The sequence below is a fragment of the Benincasa hispida genome, chromosome 1 (genome assembly GCF_027475165.1).
Source record: "Benincasa hispida cultivar pf3 chromosome 1, pf3_genome.v1.1, whole genome shotgun sequence".
Lineage (NCBI taxonomy): Eukaryota > Viridiplantae > Streptophyta > Magnoliopsida > Cucurbitales > Cucurbitaceae > Benincasa > Benincasa hispida.
The window spans coordinates 28,747,010-28,753,256 of record NC_143478.1 but is presented as its reverse complement, the minus strand read 5'-3'; positions in this window follow the sequence as shown (position 1 = coordinate 28,753,256).

Sequence of the window (6,247 nt, the reverse complement as noted above, 5' to 3'; positions counted from 1 at the left end):
AAATCTAGTGTATTTTGTGGTTTGTAGTTTTATTAGTACAAATTATTTATCTAATAAAATCAGGGGTATTTTATTTGATATTTAGACAATATTAATTCAATCTAATAAATTAAGGTCCAATATTATATGATGTCACTTGAATAGTATGTGGTTGACATACAGGTAGTTCATGTTCAAGTAATAACCTAAAATATCTATAGTAAATAGTTGAAGGTTGGGTGCCTTATCTTTGTAACACTGCGAATACGACCCACATTGTAATTATTACATGAGATGTAAGTGTTACAAACAATATGAACCATATTGTTCATGTAGAGACATGTGAGTGAGGGTATCCTGTATAAAAAGTTTATACATAGACCGGATCACAAAATAATTAGTTTCTCTTTATAATACCGTTACTTGAAGAAACTAATATTCACTAGGATGACCATAGGAGACTTAACCTTAATCCTGAGTGAGTTGTGAACTCCTATTTATGACGACAATCCTTTGATCTGTATGGGTGAGAGTGGTCATGATAGCCGACTTAATAAGCCTATCATTTGGGGATTTTTCTGATTAGGGAGCTGGGAACACAACTACACAAGATGGAATTCACTCCTTCTCATTCCTTAGAAAAGTAGATAAATTGTTCCCTTAATAGCTAGTTTTGGATCTTGAACAATGAGATCTCAACCTCTCACTGGTTCGAGAGGTGTTAGTTTATAGTTGGACTATAAACTATTTGTTCATTAGAGGAATTAGTGGTACTTAAGAAGTTTGATGTAACTGCAGGGATAAAACGATATTTTGACCCAACTGTAATTATGAACAGTTGTGAAGGGTCATTGCTCCCGTTGATTGGTTATATCCATGGACACATAAATATATCTACAGTGCGAAAAGTGGAACTATCGGTCTTTTACATAGTGGTCGATAGTTAATGAATATTGATTAATTGGATTAAAGAAATTTAATTAATTAATCTCATATTATTGGAGCTTCTAATATGTAGGTCTGTAGGTCCCTTTGTTAGCTCACTAAAGGATAGTAATGAGGAATGATTAAAAATTTTCAAATCAAATGAGAGAATTTTATATTAATGAGATTAATATATAATGGTTAATTATAGATATGATCTATAATCTAAATTATGTAAGAGAGAGATATTTGAATAAGATTCAAATATTAGATTTATATGAATTAGATTCATAAAGAAATGTATACATATAAATATGTGATATTTATATGTTAATTAACTTCATTTTAAATATGATTTAATATAGTTATTTAATTGATTAATTAATGGTTAATTAATTGATTAAGAAATTATTTAGATTGGAGGTTAGTATAAATATATGATATTTATGATAATGAATAAAATATGTATATATTAAATAGGATTTAATATATGGTCATTTAATTAATGTGTGAATTAATTAAATAAGGGTTATTTAATTAATTAACACTAAGGGTATAAAGAGAAATACTTGGAGAAGGGGTTAACCCTTATCCATATAAATATATCCTTATGGCCCACAAGAAATTTTTATTACAAAAAGTCTTAGCCTCTAACCTCTACCTTCTCTCTAACTTCTCTCTAGAAATTCTCTTCCCTTTTTCCTCCTCAAAGTTCTTGGAGACTACACTTCTAAGCTCTTTGAATCCTAGAGAATAGCAAGACAATCTTGTTGGTGGTGACCATCTTGATTGGAGAAGCTCGAGATTATCGAAAACGGTGGAAGAAGAAAGCTTGAGGAATCAGCCAAGATAAGTTTAATTTCTTCTCTTCTTCCTCTATTCTAGCATGCATATGTTTATTTTGAATGTTTATCCTAAAAATGCAAGATTTGTTTTCTGTTTTGTTTCTTTAAAAATCGATTATCTAAATGCAAGACATTCACATGCTTCTACTTGGGATCCGAACCCTTCAGCTTGTTCTTTCATCTTCTTGTTCACGGCTCAATCACAAAGTTCTTCAACTGCTTCATCTCTTCCCTGTTCTTTGAATGAAAAAGGAATCCTACAAATTGCATGTAAATTGAGTTAGTGCCTAAAAATGTGTCCTCTCAAGTTGTCCTTTAAAGGACTTCTACACATGTAAACTAAAAAGTTGGTATCAGAGCCTAAAATTTCATTCAAGAAAATAGTCAAGATTGAAGTTCTTGATCTTGTTCAATCAAGAAATGGTCGTAGCAAGATATGATATGGACAAATTCGATGGCAAAAGAGATTTTATTCTCTGGAAGGCAAAAATCAAAATAATACTCTAAAAACAAAAGGCCTTGAAGGCTTTAACAGGTCCCACTAATTTCCCTACTACCATATCTGCTAAAGAAAAAGAAATTATTAAAAATGCAGAGTATGAAGCAATAGGTTTAAATTTATTAGACAATGTTCTAAGGGACGTGATTGATGAAGAATCTATTTATAGTATGTGGAAGAAGCTGGATAAGCTCTATCAATCAAAGGATCTCCCAAACCGAGCCTATTTGAGAGAAAGATACTTCACCTATAGGATGGATAACAATAAATCGTTAACAGAAAACTTGAGTGAATTCAAGAACTTAGGTGACAAGATAGTGAAGAAAATGAGTCTTTCATACTCTTAAATTCTCTACCAAAGGCCTACAAGGAAATGAAGGTTGCTCTCAAATACGGAAGGAAAAAAATCGCAGTGAGGATAGTCAGTAGATATAAGTCTAAGCCAGGATTAGATCATTGGATAGTCATTAAAATCATCCTCAAGTATCTTCAGAGAACGAGGGACTACATGCTTGTGTATGAGTCTAAGGATTTGATCCTTGCAGGATACACTGACTCTAATTTTTAGACCGATGGAGATTCTAGGAAATCCACTTTAGGATCAGTGTTCATTCTTTATGGAGGAGCTATAGTCTAGAGAAGCACAAAACAAGGTTGCATAGCTGACTCTACCATGGAGGTAGAGTATTTAACAAGGAGGTTGTATGGCTAAGGAAATTTTTTACTGATATGGAAGTTGTTCCATACATGTCAAAGCCCATCACCCTTTATTGTGATAATTGTGGTGTTGTGGCAAATTCCAGGGAGTTCAAAAGTCACAAGCGTAGATAGCAAATAGAGCGCAAATATCATCTCATCCAGGAAATTGTGCATCAAGGGGATGTGATCATCACGAAGATCGCTTCGAAGCACAATGTTGTTGATTTATTTACAAAGGCTCTCATGGCTGAAGTGTTTGAGGGTCACCTGGAGAGTCTGGGTCTACGTGACATACCACATCTAGTCTAGGGCAAGTGGGAGATTTTACTGGACGCGTAGTATATGCCCTAGTTTATTGTTTTGTGTATTGTACCTTGTATTTTAATTTTTATTTGTATACCCCACTACCTTTAAGACAAGTGAAAGATTGTTGCGGTTTCCCTAAATCTTGTGTTCTTGTAGTTTGTAAATTGTATTTGTACAAACATATAATTTATCTAATAAAATAAGTTATTTTTTATTTGACATTTAATTGCATTAACCCAAAACCAATAAACTAAGATCCAAGGTTATTAAATGTAACTTAAACATGTATGTGAAGACATATAGGTGGATAATGTTTGAGTAATAACTTAAACGGTCTATAGTAGATGAATAAGGTTGGGTAACTTATCCTAGTGACACTACAAATATAGACTATTTTATAGTTATTATAATTATTGTAAAGTGCTATAAATGATTTGATCCTGATCATTCATGTGGAGACATGTGAACGGGAATATCATATAAAAAGAGTTTGTATAAGACCAGATCACGAAATGAATAGTCTCTTTTTATAACACCATTGTTAGAAGAGACTTACATTTCACCAGGTTGACCATAGGTGACTTGACCTTAATCCTGAGTGAGTTGTGAACTATGAGGGCAGTCCTTTAATCTGCATGGGTGAAAGTTACCAATTTTGTTGTCTCAATATGCCTACCATTTTGGAGATTCGTATGGTTAGGGAGTTGGGAATACAACTATACAAAATGAATTCACTCATTTCCTATTGTTAGGGTAAGTAGATAAATTGCTCCTATAAGAGTTGATTCTGGGTCTTGAACAATGAGAAGTCACACCCTCTCCTGGCCTAAGAGGGTTCGATTATCGTTGGGCTATAACCAGTTGTTCATTAGAGGGATCAATGGTACTTAAGGAGTTAGATGTAACTACAAGGGATAAAACAATAATTTTGACCCAGTTGCATTTACGAGTAATTTGTGAAGGGTCAACGTACTGTTGATTGGTTATATCCAATGGATATATAAATATATCTATAGTGTAAAGAGTGCAGCTGTCGGTCTTTAGTGGAGTGACTGGAAGTTAATGAAGGTTGATTAATTTAATTAAAAAGTTTAATTAATTAATCAAATATCATTGGAGCTCCAATCTATAGGTTCATAAGTTCCCCTTGTTAGCTCAATAAGGATTAATGATAATCAAAATGGATTAATTTGAATTGTTCAAATTAATTAAAGGGAATTAATTGTATAAGATACAATTAATATAATGTACATGATACATTATAATATAAAGTTTTAATAAGAGAAATATATATATGAATGTGATTCATATAAAAACTATAGGTTAAAATTAATATGAATATGGTTCATATTAATACTATAGGCTATACGAGAGAATAAAGGTCTGTTTGGTAGGAATCTGAAAACAGAATTTTAAAAACAAGGAATTCAAAGAAAACTAAGTTGTATTTCATGTTTTCAGATATGTTTTTGGTAGCAGATTTAGAAATTAAATTTTAATTTAATAATTTTTCAATATGTGTTTGAAATTATATTTAACCACTCACTACATACTAGGTTGAATATAAACCATTACTAATTAATTTATGAACTTTTTTATGTTAAAATTTTTGTATAATTATTATTTTGTAACATCATATTATAATATGTAATATATTACATATTATAATGTAACAAAAAGGAAAAATTCTTACATATAGAAAAATCCTAAAAATATTTACACTTTATAGCAAAAAGTTCTCAAAGTACTTGTATTTTTGGAACTTTTTGTTATAAAGTATAAATATTTTTTTATATTTAAAACGACCCCCAAAAACAATTGAGTATATAACATGAAATAGTATATTTGTTATTGTTTTTATCGTTTTTAATAGAATTCTACATTTTAAAATCTTAAATTCAAAATCTGGATACATTGAAAACATAAAAAAGTTGTTTTCAAAATTTGCACTGTTTGGATCACAAAATTCAGAAACAGTTTCTGAAAATATATTTCAGTCTGCCAACCAAACACATATTCACTTAACTCAGTAAATCTGGAAGCATAAAATAGAATCTGAGTTGCCTACCAAACAGACCATGATACACTATAATATAAAACCTATAGATTATATATTATATGTGACATAACATATAGTTTAATATATATATATATACATACATACATACATATATGTATTAAGTCAATTAATATATTATTATTATTATTGAAATCCAAATTCAAATTATTTGAATTTTGAAAATTAAACTGGGAGGGGGGCGAGATTATTTTGATAACTCCTCTCAACCCCTTTTTTCTCTCAATTACATGTTTTGATAACTCCCCTCCACCCCTTTTTTTCTCTCAATTACGTACAACACAGATAGGGGAAGGTTGGTTTTGATTCATCATCTTCATCACTCCATCTTCTCCTAATCAAGATCTCTCTGTGTTTTTTTATGCTCTCTCAGAAAAACTTCCAAAATCCTAACCATACCAAAATTAAAAACATAGAAGCCCACACACTTTCTATTGATCTCATCCTTGAGAATAAAAAGAAAAATTTGTGGGTGTGTCTTTTTTTGTTATATTGTTCGTTATTGATTGTGGTGCTGAGTTTAGGAGATCAAGAGAAGCAGTGGATTGTTCGTACTGTTGGAAAGGAAACGTGAAGTTTTTGGTTTTGCAATGGTAAGTTTCTTGATCCTTTCTTCTCTTTGTATTTATAGCAAATATGCATGCTTAGTTAATTATGTGTATTGTAGTTTCCTTTTTTCTGAATTTTGTGTTTTGTAAAACGAAATCAAGACACTACGCATTTATTTTTTTCCACTTCGGGGTATTCACATTCCTTCAAAAACGATTTTTACATCAAGTTGGCCTATCTCAAGATCAAGATTTGCTGCTAAACCCAACACTATTCTGATAGATGTCATTTTGACTACTGAAGAGAATATCTCATCAAAGTCAATATCTTTTTTTCTGGTTGCATCCCTTAACCACTAATCTGGTTATA